Genomic DNA, 24465 nt, shown 5'->3' on the forward strand with positions numbered 1-24465 from the left:
AGGAATCTTGAGATGCAAGTTGGTCAATTGGCAAATATGTTACAAAGTAGGCTTCAAGGAAATTTGCCAAGTAATACAGAGGTGAATCCTAAAGAGCAGTGCAATGCAATCTCTTTGAGGAGTGGGAAGAAGTTGGAAGAGCCAGTCAAGAAGTCTATACCTGCACCAAAAGTTGAAGTTGAGAATGAGGGTAAGGTAGAAGAAGAGGTTATTGAAGACCTTGAGAAGAATCAGTCACCAGTGAGTTATGAGCACCACATCAAGATTCCATATCCTCAGCGACTTCAAAAGAAGACACTTGACAAACAATTTTCGAAGTTTCTAGATATTTTTCGAAAACTTCACATTAACATTCCTTTTGCCTAGGCACTTGAACAAATGCCAAGTTATGTGAAGTTTATGAAGGAAATACTGTCCAAGAAGATGAAGATGGAGGATTATGAGACGGTGGCACTCACTGAAGAGTGCAGTGCCATTCTGCAAAGGAAGCTTCCTCAGAAACTGAGAGATCCTGGGAGTTTCACAATACCCTGCACTATTGGGAATTTTGAGAGCATTTCTATGAAGGGAAAATTAAAACCCGGGCAGTTAACGATGACCGTCCAGAGCGGGAATGAGGAATCTCAGGAGCTTGTGTCTAGTCCTGAGATTGAAAAACCTCTGAGTGCCAAAGGGGAGGATATCATCTTAAATAATGATATCAACCCCAGAGTAGGCGAGGATAGATCCGAGCTCCAGGCCATTGAAGAGCTCAAGGAGGTAAACATCGATCCACAAGATCCCTCGAGGGTTGTGAAGCTCGGGAAAAATCTGTGTAGCGAAAAGAAGGTGGAGCTGATTAAATTTCTGCAGGAGAATCTAGACGTGTTCGCCTGGTCTCATGAAGACATGGTAGGGATCAGTCCAAGCGTCCTCATGCACACCCTCCACTTGGATAAAAGCATGCCTGCGAAATCCCAGAAACAAAGGCGCCTGGGAACAACCCGAGCTGAGGCCCAAGAAGAGGAAGTAGCCAGGCTCTTAAATTGCGGGTTTATCTGCAAGGCAAAGTTTGCGATCTGGGTCGCCAAACCTGTATTGGTCCCGAAGCCCAACGGGAAATGGTGGATCTGCATCGACTTCTCCGATCTGAACAAAGCTTGCCCCAAAGATTGCTTCCCCTTGCCAAGGATCGACCAATTGGTAGATGCCATGGCGGGGCACGAGCTCATGTCCTTTATGGATGCATACTCAGGCTATAATCAGATCGCCATGAATCCAACAAACCAGGAGCACACTAGCTTCATGACCCCAACTAATGTTTATTGTTACAAGGTCATTCCCTTTGGGTTGAAGAACGCCGGAGCTACGTACAAGAGGTTGGTAAATAGGATGTTTGCCAACCAGATCGGGAAGAACATGGAAGTGTATGTTGACGACATGCAGGTCAAGTAAAAAACTGCCGATAACCATGTTGCCGATCTGGAGGAATGCTTTAAGATGTTGAGAGAATACGGCATGAGGCTTAACCCACAAAAATGTACTTTCGGGGTCGCGTCAGGAAAATTCCTGGGTTTCATTGTCAATACCAAGGGGATAAAAGCAAACCCCAATAAGATCAGGTCGCTACTCGAAATGCCCTCACCTTGGTTGCGAAAGGACGTTCAAAGTCTGACAGGAAGGGTGGCGGCCCTTAATCAGTTTATTTCTAAATCTACCGACAAGTGTCTGCCATTCTATAACCTACTCCGGGGGAATAAAAAATTCGAGTGGACCGAAGAATGCGAATGTGCCTTCCTCGACCTGAAAGCACATTTAGCCGAGCTGCCCGTATTATCCAAACCAACGGCAGGAAAGCCTCTTTTCCTTTACCTAGCTGTCACGGGAGATGCAGTTAGCGCCGTCTTAGTTCGAGAAGAGGACCGGTCTCAAAAGCCAGTCTATTACATCAGCAAGAGCCTTCTCGAAGCTGAATCCTGGTATCCGTTGATGGAGAAGATGGATTTCTGTCTCATTACGGCCTCCCGAAAGCTCAGGCCGTATTTCCAGTCCCACTTGATACGTGTCATAACCGATCAACCTTTAAGGCAGGTTTTGCAAAAACCTGAAGCATCGGGACGTCTGTTGAAGTGGGCTATTGAACTCAACCAATTTGAGATTTTGTACATACCGCGAACTGCAATTAAAAGCCAGGCCCTGGCTGATTTTGTGGCAGAGTGCACAGGATTCCGAGAAGATCCTGTAGAAGAGTCAGCCCAGGCCTCATGGAAGGTCTTCGTAGATGGCTCGTCTAAGGAGAATGGCTCCGGGGCTGGAATCATATTGATATCCCCAGAAGGACATCAATTCCACTCGGCGTTGCAATTTGGGTTCAAAGTGTCCAACAACGAGGCTGAATACGAAGCTTTACTGGCCGGGCTAAGGGTGGCCCAGGAGCTGAAGGCCAGCTCTGTTCAGAGTTACAGCGATTCCCAGCTCGTGGTACACCAAGTGTTAGAGGAATACCAACCACGGGGAACCAAGATGGCTGCTTACTTGTCCAAGGTAAAGAAAGAACTATCTGCATTCGAGTGTGGCTCAATCGAATAGATACCTCGGGAGCAGAATGCCAATGCGGACGCCCTCGCAAAGCTCACTACCACCGGGGAGGCAAAGACTTTGGGGTTAGTGCCGGTAGAGTTCTTGGAGAAACCAAGCATAGAGGAAGTCAGGGCAGAGGTCGAGATGATCGACGCCAGACCGACCTGGATGACCCCATCCTCAAATATCTCACAGCAGGAAAGTTACGTGAAAAGCGAAATGACGTAAGGCGGGTACTTTACCAGGCTCCAAGGTATATAGTGATAGATGGGGTATTATACCGGCGTGGACACTCTTTACCTCTCCTACGTTGTGTTCTGCCAAGTGAGGTGAAGACCATTTTGCAGGAGGTGCACGAGGGTTTCTGCGGAGATCACACTGGGGGGCAAAGCCTGGCTCTGAAGATATTAAGGCAAGGGTATTACTGGCCCACTCTATCAAAGGACTCGATTTCCTACGTAAAAAGATGTGACAAGTGCCAGCGATTTGCCAACGTTGCTCGAGCTCCCCCGGTCGAGCTGAAGATGATCTCGTCCCCGTGGCCATTCGCGATCTGGGGGATTGACTTAGTTGGCGCCCTCCCTACTGGAAAGGGAGGAGTTCATTACGCGGTGGTAGCTATCGACTACTTCACCAAGTGGGCAGAAGCAGAGCCCCTGGCAACGATCACTTCAAAAAGAGTCCTCGACTTCGTGGTCAAGAGCATTATCTGCCGATTCGGACCGCCAAAGAAGATCGTATCAGATAATGGAATGCAGTTCGATAGTGACCTATTCACCGAATTCTATGAGAGGCATGACATTGTTAAGAGCTTCTTCTCCGTGGCCTATCCCCAGGCCAATGGGCAGGTCGAGGCCGTCAATAAGACGCTGAAGGTAAGCCTTAAGAAAAGACTGGACGAAGCCAAGGGAGTCTGGCCTGAATAGCTCCCCCAGGTACTGTGGGATACCGGACCTTGCATCGAATGCCATCTTTCTAGCTCCCCCAGGTACTGTGGGTATACCGGAAATCACATCGAACGCCATCTTTGTAAGGCTTAATTAGAAAAGCCATCTTTTGTTTATTAAGTAATGAGAATTAAATCTTTTTACATTATTGTATATATTTGTGGTTGTAACATCAAGTAACCACGAAAGACCCTTTCCTAATTACTTGGGGGGCATATGTCCTGGATATAACCAGGTCGTCCTAAAATCTTATAAGTTAGTTCAAATTGATTGATCGATGTTTTTCTTATAAAGCACGAGATATCGATAAAGGATTAACGCGAACTAAGTTGTATCCTGGATATAACCAGGTCGTCCTAAAACTTAGAAGTTAGTTCAAATTGATTGATCGATGTTTTTCTTAAAAAGCACGAGATATCGATAAAGGATTAACACGAACTAAGTTTTCAAATTAATGTCCTGGATACAACCAGGTCCTAAAACTTAGAAGTTAGTTCAAATTGATTGATCGATGTTTTTCTTAAAAAGCACGAGATATCGATAAAGGAATAACACGAACTAAGTTTTCAAATTAATGTCCTGGATACAACCAGGTCCTAATACTTAGAAGTTATTTCAAATTGGTTGATCGATGTTTTTCTTAAAAAGCACGAGATATTGATAAAGGATTAATACGAACTAAGTTTTTAAATTAAATTCCTGGATACAACCATGACTTAAGTCTTAGAAGTTGGTTCAAGTTGAATAACATGTTTTTTCCTAGAAAAGCATAAGATGTCAACCACAACACCAACAGAAACTAAGTTATCACCAAATGCATAGAAGAGAGGTAACCATAAGATCGGGGCAAAAATATGTAAATAAATTGAAATAAGGTTAGGGATACCGATTGTTTAGAGGATAAAAACCTCATAATATAAAGTTACAAATAAAAAAAAAAGAGTAAATGATAAAAGGAAAAGAGAAAAATCCTAAAACCCGCCAGGCCGCTCTGATGAAGTCACCCCCTCGCCATCCTGCTCAGTGGCAGTGGAAGTCTCCCTGGTCTCGGAGGGCGCCTCTTATTGAAGATGAGCCTTAAACTTCTCCAAAAAGGACCCCCACACGTCTGGCCCCAAGAAAGAGAAGTCACCATCTAGGTTGAAGACCCAGCAGTGGTACAGCATGGCCTCCATGGAGGAGTTGGAAGCTGCCCTCTTCGCCGCCAGAGCAGCCTTAGCCTCCTCGACCTCAACCTTCGCAGCATCTAGGGTGGCCTGAGCAGCCTTGGCCTCCTCGAGCTTGATCTTCGCAGCGTCTAGGGCGACCCTGGTGGTCTCGGCCTCCTGCAGCTTGGTCTGAGATGCCTCCAGCTCGGTCTGCGCAGCAACCGAAGCGGCCTGCACAAACCTCTCATTTTCTCAGGCAGTTTCCAGGGTCGTCTTGGCATCCCGCTCCTGTTGTTGAGCAGACGTAAGGGCGACCTGAGCAGCCTGATCCTCGCCCCTGATCTCCTCGATCCTGGCCCGGGATCGAGATATGCTCCGGTGGAGGGCCAAAGCCACCTGCAAGACCAAAAGATAATAAGGCAAGTGCCTTAGAAGAAAAAAAAATGAAAAACATACAAATAGGAAGAACCAGTGGCAAAGAAAACTTACCGTGAGGGTCATCCCCAATGAAGACTCCATCACATTCTCGGGGCTCCTTGTCTCGATCTCCCGCAAATCCCTCGGGGTGGCATTGTAGCAGTGGTCCACCATATAGGTCGCGGTTTCGTAGACCGTCCCTCTAAAGGCCTCGGGGACTTTCTCCAAGGCATGGGGGTTGATCGGGACGCGCACACCGGGGGTCGGAGCTGACAAGGTCCCAGTGGGCACATCTTATTCCCGAGTAGAGACAGGAGGTCACGGGGGAGGTGGAGCCATCATCTTCTCCATTGCAGGAGGGGGTGGAGGCACTTTCTCTAGAGCAACAGGGGCTTGGTTTTTCCCCTTGGCAGGAGACTTGGAGGTAGTCCCAACAACTTTCTTCGCCATCCGGAGCCTCTTCACCATGGGCCCGAAAGACCCGGAGGAAGGGTTTCCTCCATGGAACATAGCTCGAAGATCATTGCCCCTGGGCTGCGACATCTCCTCGTCTGAAAAAAAAAGACAGCAAAGCATTAATATACATGTAAATTTATTTATGCAAAACAAAAAAAGAAAGCAGAACTTAAGTATGTATTGAGAAGGGTCCTACCCTCCGAGCTAGAGGAGGAATCTATTGTCACGCCTCCGGCCCCGGAGCTTCTACGAGGGAGTCTAAGATAATGACTTCACGAGCTAGAGGAGGCTCTAGGTCCAGATCCGCCTAGGCACTAGACTCTTCTACGTACTGCCTAAGACCTGGAGCTACTACACCCTCCAGGAGGGAGGTCCATGATCTAAGATTGGTATTATCTACTACTACAATACCCCTAGGGCGGCTCATGTCATAACACAGCATGAGCTGGTCAACACATTGGAGTAGGGTGACATCGCGGTCTGGGTCGTTTTGGTGGCGGTGAACGGGTTGGCTGGGGTTAAACCTAGCAAGCCGTAGGTCTGCAGTGGCCCTGTCTAAGTCCCTAAATAAATAAGGGTTACCGTGGCCGGAGGGTTCGGCTGCTGCCCCGGACTGAGTCCTCTCTGTATTGACTTCCTAGGTGACCTCCAGAGCCCGCTTCCGGCGCAGGAGGGGCACCTCGTCCTCCTCATCCTCATCGTCATTCGTGGCCTCCTCCTCGGGGATGGGCGCCATCTCGCGAGCAGTGGGGATGGTCCGCGGTCTCCTTAAGGCCAGAGTCTGGCCTGGGGAGATTAACTTACACGCCAACATCATCTCGTTAGACACGAGCTGGCGGTAATCTTTTTCACTTGGGGGGAGCCCCGCCAAGGTTTTATATTGACCCCCAAGGGTCACTGACTTGGTCGTCCTCGTGAAAATAGCTGCATGATAGTTTCTATGTCAGGAACGAATAAAAAGAGGCTAAGCAGCAACCAACGTATGAGCTGAAGATAGAAGGAACTTATGAGGACGGTTGAAGTAATGGTATTCGCAGTTGCAAACCCCTTTGACATGAAGAATTAATCCTTGAAGTCGTTAGGGTGGCTGGGCTGCTCGATGACCGCAGCCGAATCGGGAAAACGGGTCAGGTAGTAGAACCTGTCACCTCGCCCTCGTTGCTCCGGGCTGGCTTTGAGGAAAAAGAAGTAAAGGATGTCCGCCGGCGTGGGGACCTCCCATTCCTACTTCAGGAATAAATACTTCAACCTCACTAACAGATGGTAGGAGATAGGGGGAGTTGGAAGGGGGCCAGCTTCACGTAATTTAAAAAATCCGCGAAGTACTGGTCCAGTGGGAGGAAGGCCCCAGCCTTGAGATGTTCATCGCTCCAGGCGGCGTACTCCTCGTCAAGCGGCGCGCATCTCCGCTCGCCCTAAAGGGGAGGTCGGGCGTTCAGAGCGCCCCTCCCTATCTCAATATTATGGGAAAGCATAATTTTTTTAACTTTCCCTTGGGTGGTGACCTTCGAGGCGATCCTCTCGGCCTCGAAAAAGGCGTCGGCCCCCACCTCAACCTCCTTCTCCATGGTGGGACCAAGGTTGGGGATCGGGGAGTCTGTGGCCACCTCTTTCCCCTTATTGGTTTGCTGGGAAGACGAGTTGCCAACACTCTTCTTGGGTGCGCTCTTGTTGGGTCCCATTTGGTCGCCTAACAAACAAAGAAGAAAATTTAGAAAAGGCGACCTAAGCATAAGAAAGAATCGAGCGCGAAGGGTTTCCATTACACGGGTTGAGGTAATCTCAGCCCGTGGTGAGTGAGACCACGAGGTTCTATGAACACGCGCCCGTGCTCCCAACGGGTCCCCGATTACTCGGAATCCGTGTGTCAGGAGGGTCAGGATAAAAGTTTGCCTTGGAAGGAAAGTTTTGGTAGGCAAAACCGCCTGTGAAGCGTGTCCCCTAAGCTACCCGGTTTTTGCACCCTAGAAACTGGTTGTTCCAAACAGGCATAAAAATTTTACCCAGAAAATCACCCCATAGGTTGTATCCTATGAGTCATGCTCCTAAGCAGTTTTTCCTACGGTTGATACCCCTAGGATAAAAACCTACGCATAAAATACCAGCAAAGAAGAACAAAAGACAAACAACCTACTGCATGCGACTAAAGAGAGTTTACCTAAGCAAGAGAAAGGGAAAACATTTAAAGCATGCAACAAACGGAGGACTTACAGAAATGTTTTTGCTGTGTAAAGACTGAAAGGAGCGTCTAGGTTGAAATCCTATTGAAATTTCTGGTACCGGAGTCATGAAAGAGCCCTTGTATCTAAACATCAGGAATGCTGGGAATAGTGACTGGAAGAAAGAAAGGGTTTTGAAACTGAGAAGAAAGAAAAAGATGAGAAAATTTTCAAATAAAAGGGTGGCTCATGCGAAGGGTGGCCAACCTTATATATACGTAAAAGGCCAAAGGATGAGGGCCGTTCAATTGTCTTGATGTAGGATACGAGGATCACTACTCGAAAGACGAAATGACGGCAGAAGATAAGCTAGGTCATTTAATGCGGTTCTCGGGAGACGGACCGTCACCAACCACGATGCTCCACGTATCCGATACCAGCGTAATGGGCGAGATATGAAGATTCCACAAAGAAGCCTAAAAGCCCCCACTGTGGCACCAGTTGAGGTCATGTGCCACTAGCAGGGGGTTGGGGGGCAAATGTACGCCCTAAATATCCACGGGTTATTAGCGAGCTAGAAAAGGGCATAATTATAGCAGCCACGTGGAAGTCACTTACCCGGAGCTGCTGTTATGGGTCTCTACCTCTCTGGCATAGCCAGAGGTTTAGTGATTACTAAGGCATCAGGTCAGCAGTGTGGACACCACAGGCTGGGACTATATCAAGCTCGGGATACGAGCTTGAGGTGACACCTATGGCCTCTTATAAAGTCAACTACGCAATGTAAATGTGCATATATCAGACATCACGTGTCTACTCCATTCCTGAATTCTCGGACACGCAGCATAAACGTGCGTGTTCAGGCACCCACGACTGGGTTGGGCCATGCGGCCCATTATCCCCCTTACCTATTGATTAGACCACACTTCATTGTCAGGTTTTAGGAATTAATCATGAATGTCACAGAAGTGACATGATGGGTAAGAAGGTCACGGGATGACCCCCCTTGCCAACACCCAGGTGTCCTCTCCCTATAAATATGGAGACCCTGGGAGTTGCAAGGGGTTGGCTTCTAATTTGTAAAGAAATACCCTATAAGGAATATCAGAGATATATCAATAATATTGGCTGGTGGACTAGAAGGATTTTAACCTTTGAACCACCTAAAAAAACTATTCGAGTTATAATTTTCCTCTGAGATCATTCATCTATTACGGTTCATTATTTAGCACTAATCCCTCTCCTTATTCATATAATTATCTGTTGTCGAAGAACCGCGTCAACAGAGCTTATTTTAAGAATTTTATTCGATCTCCACCATTTGTTTAACATAGTCAATAGCTTAATGGGGCCTCGAGGCGCTTTGATTTGTCCCCCTACGGAAGGAGTTCATTAGTTATTTTGAGAATGTTAGATTTCGAAAGATAGATAATTATAGGTCAAATTCTACTAGACTCACCCCTACGGTGACTACTAGGACTATATCTATGATTATTGAAACCGTGGGTCTAGCTCATAAAATAAGAGATTTTTTTTTTCTTATTTTGATCAAATAGTAGGTTGTTAGTAGTGGTGTCCATTATTAAATGAGTTTACAACTCTATTTAACTAGTGATATTTTTTAGTCTCGCCAACCAGGACAAGGATATCATAGATTAGGTAAAAACCTAAAGAAATAGAGATATGATTATTTTTGGTATTTTTTCTCATATCTTACATATTTTGGTATATGTTGTGCTATTTCTTGAAATTTATGTGAATAGAAGTTTTATTGAGCAAATGTGATTGATTTATATTTTATTGATAATTTGTAGTTTTAAGTTAAGCAGTGTCTACTCCCATCCTTTCTCAAATTTTGATGGAGAAACTCACTGGAGAAAAATTCCTTAATTGGAAGCAGAACATCAACATTGTGTTGATTGGTGACAGCTCCAAGTTCGTCATGACTGAGGAATCCCCGGAAGTTCCAGCTGAATGAGCTACCAAGTCTGTGAGGGACAAGTATGAGCGTTGGCAGGCGGCTAACAACAAGGCGCGGTACTACATGTTGACTAGTATGGTCGACACTCTCAAGAAAAAGATGGAGAATGTCAAGACAGCCTACGAAATCATGGATCAACTCCAAGACATGTTTGGTGCCAAGTCAGCGCGGACTTGTTTTGAGGCCACCAAGAAATATGAGAATGCTCGAATGGCAACTTCTCAACATGTTCGTGATCACCTGATCAAGATAACAAACTACTTTCAGGAAGCTGAACTGCACGGAGCCATAATAGATGAGGAAACTCAATTTGGCTTAATCCTCAACAGTCTTTCTCCAGCTTTCCTTCCATTCACCACCAACTATGTGTTGAATAAACTCAACTATGGCATGACGCAGCTCATGAATGAGCTTCAGACTTTTGAGTCTATCATGGGTGGACCTAGTAAGGGATTAGAAAAGAAGACAACTACTACTACTGCTGTTGATCTAGCTAAGGCTGAAGCTAACCAAGCTTCATCTTCGAAAGCTAGAAATAGAAGAAAGGTGGGCAAAGCAACAACCCCAAGCCTGCAAAGGATGAAAAGGCGAGTGCACAACCAAGTGCACAGACGCCTAAGGGGAAAAACAAGAAAAACAAGAAAGGTAAAGGTAAATGTTTTCACTGCAAAAAGAAGGGGCATTGGAAACAGGGTTGCCCCAAGTTTCTAGCAAATAAAAACAAAGGTAATGATTCGAGTTCATTTATCTTGGAAACATGTGTTTTAGAGAATGATAACTCTGTTTGGATTATTGATTCTGGATCTACTAACCATGTTTGTAACTCTTTACAGCTTCTTGAATCGTGGGAGGAAGTGAACGAAGGCGGCTTAAATCTTAGAGTTGGGAACAGAGCGTTCGTTGTGGTCCAAGCTAGAGGAAGAGCTCATCTGAAGTTCAGAAATAAATTTTAAATTTTAAAAGATGTATTTTTTATTCCGGATTTTAGTAGAAATTTAATTTCAGTTTCCATGTTGCAATTAGAACGATATGTTATGACTTTCACAAGTTTTAATATATCTATTTCTTTCAATGGATCACAATGGTGTATTGCAAGTTTGGAAAACGGGCTTTATATTCTGCGACCTAACGAACCCCTCGCTCTTAATAATGATTTATTCAAAGTAGCTAAACCTAGGACCAATAAGCGTCGAAAGACCGATAACGATAATATGACGTATTTATGGCACTTGAGACTAGGTCACATTGGCTATGATAGGATTCAAAGACTTACAAAGGACGGACCTTTGAGTGAACCCACCTTAGGTGAATTACCTGCTTGAGAATCTTGTCTAGAAGGAAAACTGACCAAGCGTCCATTCTCGGCAAAGGGTGATAGGGCCAAAGAACCACTTGGTCTTGTGCATTCAAATGTTTGTGGACCTTTGAATGTACAAGCCAGGGGTGGTTTTGAGTATTTCGTCACTTTCATTGACGATTACTCTAGATACTCATGTCTTTATCTAATGCATAGGAAATCAGAAACATTTTCAAAGTTTCAGGAATTCCTAGCAATGGCTCAGAACCAATTAGGTAAAACGTTAAAGATCTCTCGATCTGATAGGGGTGGAGAATATTTGGATATGCAGTTCCAATATCATTTAACTGAACTTGGGATTTTATCACAACTTACTGCCCCATGTACTCCGCAACAAAATGGTGTAGCGGAATGCCGGAACAGAACTTTATTGGAAATGGTTAGATGCATGCTTAGTTACTCAACTCTACCAACTTCGTTCTGGGGACATGCAATTGAAACCGCGAATGACATTCTCAATATCGTGCCGTCAAAATCAATCCCCAAAACACCTTTAGAACGCTAGAATGGTCGTGAACCTAGTTTACGCCATTATAGAATATGGGGGTGTCCCGCTCACGTCCTGAGGAAAAAGGAGGGAAAGCTAGAATCACGAACTGAAGTTTGCATGTTTGTTGGCTATCCTAAAGGTACTTGGGGTGGCCTTTTCTATAGTGATTTAGAAAAGAAAGTGTTTACTTTTACAAATGCTACTTTTCTGGAAAATGACTATGTCCAGAACTTTAAACCTTGCAGCAAAGTAGTTTTAGAGGAGATGGTTAAAGAATTGACTCCAACCAATGTTCCATCGTCATAAACTCGAGTTGATGATGAAATCCCCACTCATCACGTACAACCGACACAAGTCGATTTAAATGAAGATAGTACCATTGTTCATGAGCAAACAGTCACAAAGCCTCGTCGTAGTGGGAGGGTTTCTAGGAACCCAGTTCACTATGGTTTGGATGGTGAAACCAATATGGTTGTTGGTGACACTAGTGATGATGATCTGTTGTCTTTCAAACAAGCAATAGCTAGCCTTGAAAGAGAACTATGGCTCAAAGCCATGAAACAGGAAATGGGATCCATGTACTCAAATTCTATCTGGGATCTTGTGGAAGCACCTAGTGACTTTAGGGCCATTGAGTGGAAGTGGATCTACAAGAAGAAATGAGGTGTTGATGGAAAGGGTTACACCCAAAGAAAAGGCGTGGACTGTGAGGAAACTTTTAGTTCAGTAGCCATGCTCAAATCCATTCACATCCTCCTATCCATGGTAGCCGCTCTCGACTATGAGATCTGGAAAATGGACGTCAAGACAGCTTTTCTTAATGGAAAGCTTGACGAAGTCATTTATATGGATTAGCCAGAAGGATTTAAAGTATCTGGACAAGAAGGAAAAGTTTGCAAGTTGAATAGGTCCATCTATGGACTTAAGCAAGCTTCTCCTTCCTAGAATCTTAGGTTTGATGAAATAATCAAAACCTATGGCTTTGAACAGAATATTGATGAGCCTTGTGTTTACCAACTGAAGGCAAATCAAATAGTGGTATTCTTGGTTCTTTATGTAGATGATATCTTACTCATTGGAAACAATGTTAAGAAATTATCAGATGTGAAGAATTGGCTGAGCACTCAATTCCAGATGAAGGATTTGGGTGAAGGAAGTTAAGTTCTAGGTATCCAAATCATCAGTGATAGAAAGAACAGACTCTTAGCTCTATCTCAAGCAGCTTACATAGATAAAGTGTTTGAACGTTTCTCAATGACAAATTCCAAGAAAGGACGTCTACCATCCCGCAATGGAATTCATCTTTTAAAGAAGCAGTCTCCCCAGACTCCTGAAGAGGAAGATGCAATGAGAACAGTTCCTTACGCATCTGTAGTTGGAAATTTGATGGATGCCATGTTGTGTACTAGACCAGACATCTGCTATGCGTTGGGAGTAGTGAGCTGGTATCAGTCAAACCTAGGACCGGAACATTGGATAGCAGTTAAGCATATCCTGAAGTATTTGAGACAGACTAGGGATTATATGTTAGTCTACAAGGGTGGTATTCTGATTCATATTTTCAGACTGATGTCGATGACAGGAAGTCTAATTCTAGAATGGTTTTTACTCTTGGGGGTGGAGCTGTGATTTGGAGAAGCGTAAAGCAGTCTCAGATTCCACCATGGAGGCTGAGTACATAGCCGCGTCAGAAGCAGCTAAGGAAATAGTCTGGCTAAAGAAGTTCTATTCAGATCTTGGTGTTATTCCAGAAATGGATAAACCGCTTATGTTGTTTTGTGACAATACAGGAGCGATAGCCAACTCAAAAGAACCTCGAAGTCACAAGAGAAGTAAGCATATAAAAAGGAAGTATCACATTATTCGAGAATATGTGGCCAGGGGAGATGTGAAGGTTATGAAGATTGCAACTGAAGACAATCTTGCAGATCTTTTTACAAAGGCACTACCAAAAGCTACATTTGATAAGCATATCAAGGAAATGGGATTAGTAGAATTAAGGCATTAGTTTCAATTAGTGCAAGTGGGAGTTTGTTGGGGTTTTATGCTCTAATTAAATCCCAAATTCTTTGTAATCTCATTTTATTATCAATAAAAGAATAAAAATCATTTTTTGACTTGGTTAATCACTTTGCTCACATGTTTTATTTTCATGATTATTTGTTTAATATAAACTTCTATTAAATCCTGAGCATATAGCTAATCTTATTTATAGTGATGTAATCGCAGTGAAATATAAATATGATTATATGTTCAAAATAAGTTAGTCCTAAGATTAGTCAGTGCACCGGATTTACACTGACTTGTCAATCTACGATATTATCTACTTACACATTACAGTGTTATGTTCTTTCCAGAACATTAGCAAAGTAGATAAGATCGGATGTATTTGTTACATCGGACAGGACCAATATTGACAATTGATAAGATAAGTAAACATACTATTATTATCTATTCTAGTCATATCATATAGTTGACCATAGGTCAATTCAATCTCAATTCTGAGTGGTTAGTATTCTAACTGATTGTATTATTTGAGTTCTTTGACTTGTTCGTTACCAGCCTACCCTACGGACTACCCATACATACATCTTGGGAACTCAGTAGTATAATTGAGTGGGAGTGTTAATCATAGATATGAACATCTATAACTCTTGATGAAGAAGTGAAACACTGGTTTCCTTTTAGTTTTGTTCAAGGTGTTAAATGATAGAGATCTCATTTCAGTAATTAAATTAGTTTACTGAAATATCATTTACAAGGAACTAAGTGTTTTAAGGATAAAATACAATGAGGGGTAAAACGATATTTTAGTCCTATCTCATTGTAGACCGTCTATAGAGGATTGAGTGACAATTATGGTTGTAACAATGGATAATTAATAGCGTATCTATATTTGTTATAGAGCGTTCTATGAATTCAAGAGTGCAATTCCGAGTCTATAGTGGAGTCACAAGGAATTAATAAGTTAGTAAATTTATTTGTTAGATTTATGATAACTTATTGGAGCTTGATTTCAAAGGCCCATGGTCCCCATTGTACCTTGGATAAAATCATCTAGATAGTCTCAATTAATTGATTTAATTTTCAATTAGAATTATCAAAGTTGAACATGTCAATTTTGGATAGTTTTCACAGAGTTATGTATTTTTGAGAAGAAAAGAGAAATTAGAGTAGATTTATTAATTAAGATAAATTGTTATCTAAATTAATAAATAAGTTTAAATCAATGTTCAAATAATAAATAATTCATTTAATAAAGGATTTCAATGATTATTTAATTAATTAAATTAATAGAAAATAATAAAGGCCTTGATTTTAAGTCCAATGGGCTTATAATCAAATGGGAAATTTCACGGGCCTAAAGCCCATGATAATTTTGACCTAGGGCTTTAAAATGGCTATTATTTTATTGATTTTTTAACTGAATTAAATGACCTAATTGAGTCTATAAAATGAGTGTTTAGAGAGAAGTCAAAACATAAGTTTGAAAAGTCAAAATACAAGTTTAATCACTGGTTTTCTGATAGTTTTAGATTCTTTCTAAACAAAAGTCCTTTTCTAAGCCTCTTTGTTATTTTCTCTTCTTCTCTCTATATCTATCTCATGTGTTGACAATTGCCCACACTAATCTAGTTGATTCTAAGGATACATTGGAAGATTGTGAAGAAAATAGAAGATCGGTTCAGTTTCTTGATAATACTCTGCGACAGAGAGGATACAAGAGTTAGAGAAACAGAAGGAAGGGCTCTTTCATTCCGCTGCGTATACTGTAAGTATTTTATTCTTTGTTTCTCTTATAATTAAATTTTAGAAACATGTTTTAGGCTATCTCGTATTAATTTTTTTAATATTAGATATACATGAAAATAAATGAAGATCCTGTATAAGTTTTCTTAACAGCTCCGCCATGGTAAAATTCCCAAGACCTCTCCACTCAGTCTCAGGAAAACCCTTGGCGACCCGGGTATATCTTTTCCTATAAGAGGCCACCATACGACCCACCCAGGGTGTCCCCTCCAAATCAGGGGCACCCGGGTGAGTAGGGACAAATGACCCACTCACCGAAGGAGAATGAGGCACAGGAACATCGAAAAAATGGGGCCCCTAAGGACCAAGATTGATGGGAGCATGAGGAAGATTATCATAGTCCTCAAAGAAGGGCTCCACGAAGCACCCTAGCATGGCCTATGGACCACGGGAGTGAGAGGCCATGTCACGGTCCGTAGGGAAAAAAGGAGGGCATCCCTTGGGGGACGGAGATGACCGGGTTGGGTGCCTAGATTCTGGGGAAACCTCCCCAGGCACCCACTCCATGTCACCCCCATCCAAGTGAGTTTCGACTAAAGTCGCCTTCTTCTTTCGTTCGGAAATGTGCCATAGCAGATCGGGCTCTAAAATCGTTGATAGACCATAGCGGTTAAGGTTGGCCACAGTGAAGAGACGGGCGACCATTTTTGTGGCAGGGTTGACATTAAAAAAGTTGTCCACTAGTGCTGCCTCTGACTCAGGAATGTCGGGGATACTAAAGTTATTTGCATAATCAACATAGTTATCAATATGAGCATAAGTTCCAAAAAAGAAAATTCAAAATAAAAGGAAAAAAGCTTGAAGTACTTACTTGGGGATGAGCAAAAATGTTCACGTACAGAAAGGGGACCTTTAACGAAGAAAAAGTCCTGCTTCGACGACCCCATGTTGGAAACGGATCCCTCTATCAGGGAGACCTGAGAATTGTCCTTCTATAGAAAATAGAAGCCTTTGGATATAGGGGTAGGCATGAGGTTGTACATAAAGTGCACCTCTTAAGTCGTAGGAACACGGCGGTTAAGCTCCATAAACGCCATGTATAGACAGTTTAAAGTCAACCAGTTGTTAGGCGCTAACTGAAGCGGAGCAAGGTCAAAATGGTTGAGGACCATGTTGAAGAACGGGTGTAAGGGAATGGTCCCACCTGCCTTCAAGATGTGCTCACTCATGGCCACATACCCCTAGGGGGGGATTATCGGCCTGGCACTAGTTGGAAGGAACGTCCAACTTGTACTCCTTGCCAATATGGTATTTATTGGATAGATCCAACAGCAGGTTCTCCGACACGTTGGACATGATAGTAGACGCCAAAAAAGACCAGAATCTGGCCCCTCGAGAGCCACCTATTGCCGCACACTCTATGACATATCTACAAAACCCAAGGAAAAAGGTGAGGTCGAAAAAGGACATTTTACCCTCCATTTTTTCTTTCTAGTAAGAGTTTTCCACCGAGGCATTGAGTGTGGAAGCACTAAACAAGGGTGGATCAAAGATAAGGGTTGAGGGGAACCCGGGGTGACCTCATGGAAACTATAATGGGAGAACGGGGTAGGAGGTTTAGGTGGGAGGTTTCCCTCCATGAACTCCAACTCCATTTATAGATCAAAAAGGCTTACTCTAAGGTTTGCAATGTCGTCACTAAGGTCAAAGGGGAAAGGGACTCCATCACCCCTCAAAACTGAATCTATTTTGCTCTCCACCACCCAGATTTTACGCCTAAGCTCGGCCATGTGCTCAAGGTGACATATACGGGCCTTCTTCAAAGTGTCATAGTCTTGGTGAGGGTTGTTTTCGGGGGACCCCGAGTCTAAAAATAGTCTACAAACTTGACCCTTGGAGGAACGCTAGAAGATCCCTCACATGCCATGGCACCTCGTCTCATAGCTAATAAGGGTGCCCATGTAAGTGAAGGGGGTGCTACAAAACATAAAGGAATAGGCTCAAAACCTCTAGACACAAGCTCTCAAACTGACCAACTACGGGGTACATGAAAGGGCATGTTTGTGGATTAGCTCATGAGGAGCTTCGTCCAAGGAAACCCGTCCCGAGTAGCTCATGAGGAGCTTCGTCCAAAGAAAGAAAGTATACCTTGAGTAAGTAAAATCGAGCACTGTCGCGGTCAAAAGAAGGTCAAGGGTCAAAAGTACAGTCGCAGTCGAAAGGAGGCCAAGGGTCGAAAGCACCGTCACGATCAATAGAAGGCCAAGAGTCAAAAGCACCATCACGGTCAAAAGAAGGCCAAGGGTCAAAAGCACCATTGCGGTCGAAGAAAGGAAAAGGGTCGAAAGTACACATCTGCAAAAATAAATGAGAAAGGTGTTTTAGTCTCCAAGCACCTATATGGACGTTTGCATAAAAGGAAGGAATTTAAATAATAATGAGGAAAGACAACCAAAATGAGTTTGTTAGGAATTGAACCCCTTACCTTTTGGAGGAAGTAAAGACACTAATACCACCAAGCTAAGAAGAGAAAATGTAAACATTATGCTTGAGATGAAGGTCTATTTATTTAACGACCCAAATTCGCTAATAAGGCTTAAGGGCCTTGATTCGTGTGCCTGAAGGACATAATGGGAATTATGTGTGATTTTAATTATTAAGATGCATGATTATGAGTTAAAGCATGTTATATGACTATTAAAATATTTGAGATGCATGACGATGTGTATTAGTATGCATATAGGCCCTGATTAGGTTAGAAGGGCATAATCGTAATTTTGGCCATTATGGGCATAACTGTACTGATATATGTGATAATTGTCGAGACCACATTATTATGTGGATATATCTGTGATCTGTGACTCGAGACAATCCTAATGAGCAGAATAGCGAAAAATTCATAGTAGGGATTTATACCCGGCACGGGGTGAGCCCAGGGGTATAAATGGGAATTTAGTGAATATACTGGAGTCTATTCTGACATTGAGGAATATTATTGGTGACTAATTAGGTATCGAGAATTAAGCAAGAAATATTAGAGACACTCGAGAGATTAGCGGGAATTGGGTAAAATGACTAAAATGCCCTTAAGTGGATTAAAGGGTTTAGACTTAATAAGGAGGGCATACTAGTCATTTGGCTTACAGAAGTTAAGTAATACCAAGGCTTTATGTTAGTGGGATTTGTAGAATATTATAGAAGTCTGGAAAAGGAAGGAAAAGGAAGGGAAAAGAAAGAGAGAAAAACAGAGAGAGTTTCTCTCAGTCGGTTTACATTTCCTTCACTTGGTTCTTGAGGATTTCTGGTGTAAAGCTTAGAGGAGAGCTGGGATAATTAAGCATCAAGAATCCTAGTCCAAGATTGAGAAGTTGGCAGAGATTTAGCAAGGATTCATCAGCACTTGAGGTAAGACACTAGAGTTCTTCAATTTCTATTTCTGGTTTTTGGGCTATGGTGCTTAAGTTGAATTGGATGGAACCTTAGGGAATTCAGGCTTAAGGCTGAGGAGAAGCAAACCAAGAAGGTCTAGAGACAGCTTGTAGTCGAAATTCTATCAAAGGTATAAAGCCTAAACTCTAACTTTGTTGTTCAGCTGGTTTTTACTGAGTTTTAGAGCTTAGGAGTGGCTATGGTGAATTCTGAGTTTGTGGATGCATGTGCATGAGTTCTAGGTGTTTGGGGGTGCTTGGGATGAGTGGAGTATGGTCATGAGGTTGTTTTTGAGTTTGGGAAAGAGTTGGAAGAGTTTTGGTTGAGGTTGGTTCGAGAAAATCGCAGAAGAAAAAAGTTGGTGCTGGGCTGTCTGTGACTAGCGCTACAGCACTAGCCTTTGGGCGCTGTAGCGCTAGGCCATGGTGCTGAGGGGGTTTTGGCTTTTGTCTGTAGCGCTGTAGCGCCCTTATTTGAGCGCTGTAGCACTACCCTGCTTCCTGAAGGGGATTTAAGGGTTATTTGCAAGGGTTTTTGACCTAAGGTTTGGGGTTTGCTTCCACCACCTTGTTTGGTGGAACTAGGACTTCCCAGGGGCTCGGGATTGGCCCCGGGGCTGGGTTTTGGACTTGAGGGTTGATGATGACTTTGGCTATGGTTGTGTTTAGGTGAGCGCTAGGGCTCGAGGAGGATCGTGATCACGGAGTCGAGAGATCAAAGCTAGTAAATTGAAAGGTAAGAAAACTACACCCGACTATATGTGTGTGATGGGACTAAGTGCTCCCGAGAGTTGTATCGTGTCAATGATGGTATTACGCCATGGGGCATGTAAAGCGGCCTAAGAGTGCCGTACTTAGCATTTTCGCACAGGGCACGGCTTCGCCACTGGTAGCCGAGAGTATTCACTGAGTTCGGTGTAAGCGGGCCGGAGTCAGTGGGATAACGGAGGGAGCAGCCTGAGAGCGCTAGCCCTAGTTATCATTTATGCAATGATATGTGATGTGAATTGATGTGCTTAGTATGTTGAATACTTGGTCATGATAAATGATTACATGTGTTGAGAACTTGTGATGCAATGTGGGTTATGGATTTGTCTGTTGGTTGCTTATGCTCTGTTGTTGTGTTTTCTTGCTGGGCCTTGGCTCACGAGTGCTACATGGTGCAGGTAAAGGCAAAGGCAAGCTGGACCAAGCCTGAGATTGAGAGCTCTGAGGTGGAATGTACATAGCCAGCCATTCGATCATCATGGTCGGGAAGTGGATCAGGACAGGGATTACCTAACCGCTTGTCTTGCCTTAGTATGGCTGGTTATTGTATCTGAATCTTATAACTTTTGTAAACGATCTTTAAACTTGTATTTTTGGGATTCCGTGTAAACATATAACGTTTCTTAATGTAAAAGTGGCTTTTTGAGACCAAACCATTTTAAACCCTAGTTCCTTTTCAGTTTTAGTAACACGATTTTAATTAAATGACTTGATTAGCAAGTCTGGCACTTTATAAACACACAGTGTAACGGTCTTGGCTATCCATCGCGTTACAATTTATAAGAACCACAAACTCACCTTAGACATTGGATCCACTGCTTGATCAATGGTCAAGAAGGGGGCTTGGCTCTTGCCTTAGGATCTGCGGAGCACAATGATAGGCTCACATTCACTCTCAACATATCATAATAGTCCTTAACTCCAAAGTATGTTTCTCTATAATGCCACAATGAAGAAGCAAGCTAATGCCTCATGGGCATCCCAAAAACATCTCGCTTTGAAGTCTAAAGATCCCCTCGTAGACTGGGGGGCAAGTGTGAATGCCAAAAATTGGACATGATCCTAAGAAGGCCATAGTCAACACTCGAGAGAAAAGTTGAGGCTTACCCCAAGTGACCTCGGGCATGCCATGCAACCTCGTGTCTCACCCCATGCGAGACCTATGCCTCACGTGAGACCTTAGCGAAACTGCCCCGTCTCACCCCACACGAGGCCTTTGCGAGGGGGTACACCCCACCTTACTTCGCCTAGAGGAAAATTTGAAGGGCCACATTCTGGCGTGCATCGCCTCGCACGCCCACCAACAGCCTCGTGCCCCTGGCCCTTAGCAAACCACCTCGCGAGACCCCAGCATATCGTGTCTCTGGCCCACGCCTTGCGCACCAGTGCACCAATGGCTTCTCGCCCCTGGCCCTCGGCAGACTTCCTTGTGAGACCCCAGCATCTCGCGCCTTTGGCCCACACCTCACGCCCCCATGCACCAATGGCCTCACGCCCCTGGCCCTTGGTAGACTACCTCGCGAGACACTAGCGTCTCGCGCCTCTTGCCCGTGCCTCGCGCACCAACGACCTCGCGCCCCTGGCCCTCGGCAGACCACCTCGCAAGACTCCAGCGTCTAGTGCCTCTGGCCTATGCCTGGCACACCAGCGCACCAAGGGCCTTGTGCCTCTGGCCCTCGTATACTGCCTCGTGAGACCCCAGCATCTCGCACCTCTGGCCCGCGCCTCGCGCATCAACATATCAATGGCAGACCGCCTTGCGAGACACCACCTCGCACACGGTCGTTTCCCCCGCGACAGGCATCTCGAGGCTCTGACATCCCGTGCCTTGTGGGATCGTATCTCCCCATGATGACCCCTAAAGGCTCAAACACTTAAAGTTTAAGAGAGCAGGGTGCAGCATAAGTATAAGAAAACCCACAAATGACTCAAAAAAAGATCATACAAACACAAAGTACGTACGGGGGTACGACTCTGATGCCCCAGGTGTCTGACCCTAAAGACCACGCCAGACAAGTAGTGGTCATATGAATGAGGTGCCTAATGTGGTCCTTCCCAGCCAACCTCGATGCTCGCACCAAACAGATGGTGGAGGTATAACTAAAGTACAAAAGTGGAGGTGCTCCCGTAGACCCTGAGCATGTATTGGAGCCTACCACCACGCTCTTGGCACCACTACTACCTATAGACTACATATGTAAGGTCAAGTCCCTAGGGACCACCATGTAAAATAAGCAAGTAGTGCTCTACTATAAATACGACCTCCCTTCACCTGAGAGAGGGGGGAAGGATTTTGGGATACTTTTGTAACCACACGTTGTTAATGGTAATAGACACCCTACATCCTCTCTATTTTTCATTCTAAAATTTTAGCACTTATATTTTGTGTTCTTGAAATCACAAGGGAGTTGTCTTGAAGTTCAGTTGATTCAAATTTACTTCTTTTACAACTCACGAAGTTTTTGATCTAACTTAGATGACGAGTTCTTACCGTCAACACCTTCCCAAGTATCCTTAGAATCACCTATACTAAAGTGGGAAATTCTCAACAAATGAGATGGACACAAAGAGAAGAAAAATAGAAGAGAATATTGAGGCTTATAAAAGGACTTATGATGTAGACAGAATCAAAAACCTAGAGCAACAAGAATAGATCTAAAGATCTTCTCAAAACAAGTTATTCAAAAATCTAATTTCAATTTTCACTTAGCATTCCTTTTAAAGGCTCAATTAGGTCATTTATTTTAATTGAAAAATCAATAAAATAATAGATAATATCAACTATTAGGTCGAAATTCTCATGGGCTTTAGGCTCGTAAAATTTCCCATTTAATTATAAGCCCATTGGACTTAAAATCAAGGCTTGTATCATTTTCTATTAATTAGTTAATTAAATAAATATTTAAATCCTTTATAAAATTAATTATTTATAACTTGAACCTTGATTTAAACTTATTTATTAATTTAGACTCCAATTTATCTTAATTAATAAATCTGCCCTATAATTTCTTTTCTTCTCTAAATTGTATAACTCTGTGAAACTATCCCAAATTGACCTGGTCAACTTAAATAATTCTAATTGATAATTAAATCAATCAATTGAGACAATCTAGATTATTTTATCCAAAGTACAATGGGGACCACGGGCCTATGAAATCAAGCTTCAATAAGTTATCACAAATTTAACAAATAATTTACTAACTTATTAATTCCTCGTGACTCCACTAAAGACTCAGAATTGCACTCTTGAATTCATAGAACACTCTATAACCAATATAGATACGTTATTAATTATCTATTGTTACAACCATAATTGTCTCTCAATCCTCTATAGACGGTCTATAATGAGATGGGACTAAAATATCATTTTACCCCTCATTGTATTTTATCCTTAAAACACATAGTTCCTTGTAAATGATATTTCAGTAAACTAATATTAATTATTGAAATGAGATCTCTATCATTTAGCACCTTGAACCAAACTAAAAGGAAACCATCGTTTTACTTCTTAATCAAAACTTATAGATGTTTCTATCTATGATTAACACGCCCACTCAATGCCATTTCCTTGATATTCTTATCAAATGTAGCTTTTGGTAGTGTCTTTGTAAACGGATCTGCAAGGTTGTCTTCAGATGCAATCTTCATAACCTTCGTTTATCCACTGGCCACATATTCTCAAATTATGTGATACATCCTTTCTATATGCTTACTCCTCTTGTGACTTCGAGGTTCTTTCAAGTTGGCTATCGCTCCTGTGTTGTCACAAAACAACACAAGCAGTTTATCCATATCTGGAATAACACCAAGATCTGAACAAAACTTCTTTAGCAAGACTATTTCCTTAGCTGCTTTAGACACAACTATGTACTCTACCTCCATGGTGGAATCTGAGATCGCAGACTGCTTTACGCTTCTCCATATCACATCTCCACCCCCAAGAGTAAACACCATTCTAGAAGTAGACTTCCTGTCATTGACATCATTCTGAAAATCTGAATTGGTGTATCATACAGGGTTCAAAACACCACCCTTGTAGACGAACATATAATCCCTAGACCGCCTTAAATACTTCAGAATTATCTTAACTATTATCCAATGTTTCGGTCCTGGGTATGACTGATACCTGCTCACTACTCCAACTGCATAGCCGATATCTAGTCTAGTACATAGCATAACATATATCAGACTTCCAATTACAGATGCGTAAAGAACTTTTCTCATTGCATCTTCCTCTTCAGGAGTTTGGGGAGACTTCTTCTTTGAAAGATGAATTCCTTGGGCGGACGGTAGACGTCATTTTTTGGAATTTGTCATTGAGAAATGCTCAAGCACTTTATCGATGTAAGCTACTTGAGATGGAGCTAAGAGTCTGTTCTTTCTATTCCTAATGATATGGATACCTAGAACATAACTTGCTTCACCCAAATCCTTCATCTGGAATTAAGTGCTCAGCCAATTCTTCACATCTGATAATTTCTTAACATTGTTTCCAATGAGTAAGATATCATCTAAATAAAGAACCTGGAATACCACTATTTGATATGCCTTCAGTTGGTAAACACAAGGATCATCGATATTTGGTTCAAAGCCATAGGTTTGGATTATTTCCTCAAACCTAAGATTCCAGGAACGAGAAGCTTGCTTAAAGCCAAAAATGGACCTATTCAACTTACAAACTTTTCCTTCTTTTCCAGCTACTTTAAATCCTTCTGGTTGATCCATATAAATGACTTTGTCAAGCTTCCCGTTAAGAAAAGTTGTCTTGACGTCCATTTTCCAGATCTCATAATCGAGAGTGGTTGCTATGAATAGGAGGATGCGAATGGACTTGAGCATGGCTACCGGACTAAAAGTTTCCTCATAGTCCACGCCTTCTCTTTGAGTATAACCCTTTGCACCCAATGACCCTTAATTCAAGGTGCTTCCACAAGATCCCAGACATAATTTGAGTACATGGGCTCCATTTCCTGTTTCATGGCTTCGAGCCATAGTTCCTTTTCAG

The sequence above is a fragment of the Humulus lupulus genome, chromosome 7, assembly GCF_963169125.1.
Source record: "Humulus lupulus chromosome 7, drHumLupu1.1, whole genome shotgun sequence".
Taxonomy (NCBI): Eukaryota; Viridiplantae; Streptophyta; class Magnoliopsida; order Rosales; family Cannabaceae; genus Humulus; species Humulus lupulus.